The 6,946-nt window shown below is 37.5% G+C and overlaps 1 pseudogene; it reads left to right on the top strand.

Moving 5' to 3' along the window:
- The first annotated feature begins 949 nt into the window (after positions 1 to 949).
- Positions 950 to 5,805, top strand: LOC143407531 (large ribosomal subunit protein uL16-like; annotated as a pseudogene).
- The last annotated feature ends 1,141 nt before the right edge of the window (positions 5,806 to 6,946 follow it).

Here is a 6,946-nt window from a genome sequence, read left to right as displayed (position 1 = left end):
TCCACAGCCTGCTATTGTTCATCCAGTAACATGCTTTGATATTCCCCCTTCAATCTATCTTAATTCCACCACTTTTTTGCCTGATTCTTTGTGAACTACTGGGTCTACCCAACAATTTTTGTTTAATTACCCAGGATTGTCCTCCCGACCCCCACTTTGCATTTCTCTTGGTAACACGTATTGTTAACTAAACCAAGCCTCAAAGCTGGGTTCATCATGACTCTGAAGGATAGAATCAAGAGGCCAGGATGACTTTTCTCACAGGCAGAAGGTCTCCTGCCTGGCAGGAAGTTAATGTTAACTATTCATTAAACAGACCCCTATGCTTTCACCATAATCACAAAGACCCTCCACATGAATTGTTAAGGTGGACTAAATGTGTTACACCATATCCAAAAAATCTTTCTGTTGAAGGAAAACAGGTTATAGATTGGGGATCTCATGGGGGAGTGATGGACACTCAATGTAGAGATACGGGATGGACATTCTTTCTTGGGACTGATTTACCTTGTGTTCATAGAAATAACATTGGTTCCAATATCGTAAAGTACTGGTACGATGGGGAATTATCACCTCCCCACCTGAGAAAAGAATTTGGGCCAATTCAGGACTCAATATGGAAAATAGGTTTAATTCAGGAGTCTTTTCGAGTTTGGAATGGTGAGTCTCATTATGGGAAATCAAAAACTGTTATCCATCTTAATTCTTCCCTTCATAAAGAATTCTACCTCACAGTATGTATATTAAATACCTATGTTTTATTATCTGGGCCCATTGAAATACAGTATAATGCCTCACAAATTATATATTAGGATATATATTAGGTTAAATGTGAAAACTGTATGTTGCAATACTGTATTAATTGAACCATACAGCAGAACCCAGAACAAACTGTTATGCTTCTCCAAAGACCAGTAGCTACCTGGCTCCCTGTGAAATCAAAAGAACCATGGCAGGAAACACCTTCAGTAGCATTCATGCAAGAGTTGCTAAGACTGGCTTGCTGGATATTGAAGACCAAGGCTTAAAGATTAAGGTTAAAATGAAAGGGCCAAGAAAGCCAATATTTAGCTTTTGCCCTCTGAGTCAGCCTGAACCAGGGAATGAGAGAACTTCTCTAAGTTTAAAGCACGGGGCCAAACAATTTATTGGGTTGTTAATAGCTGGTATTGTTGGTCTGGCTGACATCATTGCCTCTGCCTCCATGACAGCTGTGGCCTTACACCAAGAGGTCCACACAATGTATTAACTTCAGCAATTCCATCAGAATTATACTGAGACCTGACAAACTCAAGTACATACAGATCAGAACATCCTGAACGAGGCCTAGTGACTAAAAGATTCTGCTGTATGACTAGGAGAACGAGTACAAGATTTATGATGGACTCAGAGACTTCAATGCCATTATAATATTACTCATTTTTGTGTTATTAGAGTTCCATACAATGACACTGATATTCAAATGGCAAAGTATACACAATCATCTAGTGGGACTTGATCCTTTTCCTAATGCTTATCTAAAGAAGTTAAAATTACAATCTCAGGTCCTGGCCATGGTTAATGCCAAACACCTGCTTTTAATAATGAAGAAATTTGGGGGAGTTTAGAAGGAATTTCTTCCTGTAACCCTTTTAAGTACTTTTCTATGCATATACTTGGATTACTAGTCTTAACTATACTGTTAATTATATCCCATTTCTTGCTTTGCATAATTTGTTGAAAAGGATGGAAATGATTAAGTCATCAGGAAAATATCATTCCAAAGTTATTCATGCTTGCTCTGCTCCAAAGGAACCGAATCCCTGAAATCATGGGAAGACACCTTGAATCTGATTGGGCCTTAATGAAAGATAATAGAGTCCTCCGCTATATTACATGCCAAAACCATTTTCCTAACACTAGGAAGTTAATCTTCACCTTTTATGCTAAAATTATTCTCTAATATTAGTAAGCTAATTGGCCTTCATTTTATATTACAATTTGCTTCCCTAACCTAACAAACCAGTTAACAGTCACGTGTTGTTATTTTTCTTTTCCCTATTTCAGTATTTTAATAAAGCGATCAGCTCAGCCACAATTGCCATGAAAATCTCAAAGCATCTCTTCTCCCACCACTCACTGCCTGATCTTCTGGAGCAAAATAAAAATAATTGACATTGCTTCCAATAGCTTCTGGACATCTCCCACACATCCCCCTCTGCATAACCCCCATATTCACTTCCAGGATTCTGAAAGGAAGACCCTCTCCTTACATCACCCCATCCCAGCAGGAAGCAGCTAGAGGCCTCAACATCCAATTTCTTCCTTTCAGAGTCTGGAATATTAGATATGGAAAATGACAAACCCCCAAATAGTAAGGCCTGTGAAAATGGAGTAAAAAAGAAAGTAGCACACTGATGGCATTGATCCTTTCCTGGTGACAGAACCATCCCTAGAAAGCAAGCCAAAGCATTGATCCTTCCCCATATGAATCCTTTCCCAGTGACAGTACAGTGGGACACTGAAGGGAGAGAGATAAGCACTGAACACTGACCCCAGACCCTCCAAGTAAAAATATTGCTCAGTACAAACAAATTTTAAAATTCTCACAAACCTGTTTCCTGAGTGCCCAAATTGACTGCTGACCCTAGACCCCCCATCTCACCCAGTGAGACAGATCCCAAATTTTTAAGTGCCCTAGACTGATAAGCTCATTAATTAATTAAGTCACCTCTCAGTATACCTTATGTAAGTCCAGTCCCCTCCTCTGTCCAGTGGTTCATTTTCCATCAGGAGAGTGGGTTCATTCCTGTGGTAGTAATCCCATTCCTGAATAAAAGGCTGAGATATTCCTGAAGTTTATGTCTGGCCCGGTACTTTTGTGCTAATAATGCCATTTTTTTAAAAAAATATTTTTTAGTTGTAGATGGACACAATACCTTTATTTAATTAATTAATTTATTTTTATGTTGTGCTGAGAATCGAACCCAGTGCCTCACATGTGCCAGGCGAGCACTCTATCACTGAACCACAACCCCAGCCCCCCATTTTTTTTTTTATTGAAAAAAATATGAAAGTTTGAAAAAACACTCTAGGTATCAATATGAAGAAACTTATAGTCGAGTTTAGGTTGGAAAAAACCAATAGTTTGAAAGCATACTCTCAGTGACAATATGAGCAATAAGCACTTCACTTGTAGATGGAGTGAATGAAAAACTAACACCTATGTGGGCTGATTTTATATTGAATTTGCCCTGTGATCTAACAATCCTGCCTTTGGACAAGTCTTTCTGTTTCAGGCACTTTACAAGTGGTGGAGAGAAAACCTCTTCCTGTCTGCCTGTCTGTTTATAGCCTTCCTCTTCCCTACTAATACTGGACTTGCCCATGTGACCTTCTTGGATCAAAAGGACAATAGCAAACTTGATGTTCACAAAAGATTGAAAGTGCCTGTGCTTCAGGGCTTCCTCTCCATGTGCTTGAACCCGAGATTGCCATGAGGACACAAGGAGTACTAGCTAACCTGCTGAAGGATGAGAGGCACTTGAGAACCCTTGATTGACAGCCTGCCAAACCAGACATGTGAGTGAGCCTATCTTGGGCTATCCAGATCCAGCTGAATTGCCAGCTGACTTCAGTCACATGAGGAGAATAACAGAAGGACATAACTGAGTCCTGCCAAAACTGCTGACCTACAGAATCTTGATCTAATAACTACCACTTTATGTCACTAAGGTTTGAGGTAGTGTGCTATACATAGTAAAAGCTAACTGTCAAAATACTAAAGATACAACGGTAAAAATAGGACAAGGCATGTTCATTGAAGCACTGCCTTTAATAGCTAAAGATGGGAAACAGTTCAGATGTCTAGCAATTCAACAATGGTTGAATAAACCACAGCACATTCCCCCAGTAGAACACTAAACAGGTGCAACACGGGTAGTAAGTATCACTTCATGCTCTTTTGTTTGTTTGTTTTTTTACAGACATAGATTTATTTTGGAAAGCAAATACACATCTCAAGGAAAAATGTGATCTATCTTAGGGAAGAGACATTTTTTGGAGGATAAAGTAAGTAATACATATTCAAAGGAGGATGGAGTCCATCTCCAGAGGGAGAGACAGCAACTTTCTCTTCATACTTTAATGAAACACTCTTTAGAATATATTGTTAATTGAAAAAAATAGGTGCAGAATTTCACATTATGCTGCTTTTTATTTAATAATGGGAGAATTTTAATATGCATTTTGCTTTTAATTTAAAAATGAAAGAATTAACCAGAAAATAATAAAAATGATTTCTTATGGGAAAAAGGAAGGGACACAGAAGCTAGATATGACTTTAGAACTATGCAAATATTTTGTACACACACAGTCAGTCAACTTTTCATCACCAGGACCAAAATACCTTAGGAGGTTTAGTCCATGGTCAGCCAAGTTTATTGCTTTGGGCCCAAGGGAAGACAGATCATGGCGGAGGGGCACTGCTCCATTCATGGGCAGTAAAAGAAAATACATCATAAATAATATTTCCAGGAATCAGAAAGAGATAAAGGAGGAAATGGGCCACATGGAAGATGAACCCTTCCAGGGGATGTTCCTAGTTATCCATCTTTTCTAGCCATCTGCCTATAGTCACCACCCAGTTAGCTTACTCATACTAGGATGGATTGATTAGTTACAGTTCTCTTAATCCAATCCTTTCTGAAAATTCTTGCATTAATACAGGAATTCTGGAAGGACATATCATATCCAAACCATAACACATAAGATAAAAAAACAGTCATATATACCCAAAGTAAAAGCAAAATAAAATGAAGAAAATGAATGAAACTAGTTATGTTGGTGTCTTAACCATACAGAGAAGTATTTCAAGTATTTTAAAAACATAGCCATTTGTCTGTGTATCCTTATTGGGGAAAATTTTGGGTAAAAATAAGAAGAAATAGTAATGTTTGTTAATAATTATTATTATGAGTCTATTATATATATCTTTTTGGTATTAAATACAACACATTTTTGTTAATATATTAGAAATCAAGAAAAGATACAAATTCAAAATGCTAAATGAAGTTAATCAATTAGAATTATAAGCTTGGGAAATATTATTATGATATGTTTTCTTTTACAAAGCACATTTTTGCTCTTTGACATCCAGTGTGCCACCAAAGATCCTGGTATTTTCATGGGCCACCACCTCACCTGGTGTTACCAGTATTGTAAGAAGAACAAGCCCTATGAAAAGTCTCTTTCTGCTGAGGTGTCCCTGATGCCAAGATCCACATCTTTGACCTTGGGCAGAAGAAGGCAAAACTACATAAGTTTCCACTATGTGGTCACATGGTGGGTGTGATGAATATGAGCAGCTGTCCTCTGAAGCTTTGGAAGCTGCCCATATTTGTGCCAATAAGTTTATGGAAAAAAGTTGTTGCAAAGATGGCTTTCATCTTCAAGTGTGGTTCCACCCTTTCCATGTCATCATCATCAGTAAGATGCTGTCCTATGCTGGGGCACACAGGCTCCAGACAGGGTATGATGGGCTGCCTTTGGGGAACTCCAAGGCACAGTGGTCAGGATTGGTATTGGCCAGATCATCATGTTCATCCACACCAAGCTGTGGAACAAGGAACATGTGATTGAGGCTCTATGGGCTGGCCAAGTTCAAGTTCCCTGACTGCCAGAAAATCCACATCTCAAAGAAATGGGACTTTACCAAATTTAATGCTGGTAAATTTCAAGTCCTGGTGTCTGTGGAAGCAGCTCATTCCTGATGGCTGTGGGGCCAAATCACTCATGAGAGCTTCCACTGTGTTGTCCCCTTCTTGATCACACTCACTAATAAATCTGTATTTTATTCATAAAACAAAACAAAACAAAACAAAACACATTTTCTAGACCTGTTCTGTGAAGAGAGTAATGAGCCCATAGGACCCAGATTATAGTTTCTAAATGCCATTTTCCAATAAAAGGAATAAGGATTCCTTGGAGAAATGGCAAGAACTGCACAAAATGAGTTGGAAACATGTTGTTGGACCTGAAAGAAGGGAAACTATTAAAGAGTACTGGGGTCATTTCAAAAATACTCAGAAGCCAATTTGAAGAGATTCTTTCTTGCCAAAGGTGAACAATGTTGTCTAACAAGATAATAATTGCAATAAATTGAAACTTGTGCTCAAATTCATGAACTAAAAAATCATACCCAAACATACAAACATATACAAACTTTGCAGGATGTTTTCATTATTCTGAAAATAGGTAAATACAAAGAATAATGGAGCATTACGCTGCCTCTCCTATAAAAACCATGCTTTGGGGTAAACTAATTGTAGATATGGAAAATTCCTTCTTTGTGAGGAATTCCAGTTAACAAAAAGGTAATGAGAGCATCCTAATATTATTATGTTTTTACCTCTAATAAAATAATGAATCTAGGAATGATTACCAATACCTTCTAAAATCATTTTTGAAAAGTTGATGAGAGACTACATAATAAATGGATCCACTTGATAATTCAGGACCCCTGAGAAATCACAAAGTACAATTAGCTCTCCATATTGCAGATTTCACATTTAGTGTTTCTGAATTCATGGATTCAGCCAACGAGGGGAAAAAATATTGTGTCTGCATTGAGCATTTATATATTGAAGGTTTTATATATCATTATTCCTAAACAATACAGTATAACAATATTAATGTAACATTTACACTGTATTAGATATTATAAATACAGATGACTTAAACTACATAGGAGGGTTACATAGGAATGAATGGAAATGTAAGCAGAGAGATGGAAATTATAAGAACCAAAAAGAAATGCTAGAGATGAAAGTAACAGAAAAGAAGATATGACTGGACATGGCTGAGGAAAGGATTCATGAATTTGAGAATATCTTAGTAGAAACAACTAAAACTGGAAAACATAGGGGGAAAAACTGCTAAGAAAACAAACAGACAGACAGAATATTCA

This window comes from Callospermophilus lateralis, chromosome 9 (genome assembly GCF_048772815.1).
Source record: "Callospermophilus lateralis isolate mCalLat2 chromosome 9, mCalLat2.hap1, whole genome shotgun sequence".
Classification (NCBI taxonomy): Eukaryota; Metazoa; Chordata; class Mammalia; order Rodentia; family Sciuridae; genus Callospermophilus; species Callospermophilus lateralis.
This window is presented reverse-complemented; position numbering and strand designations above follow the sequence as displayed.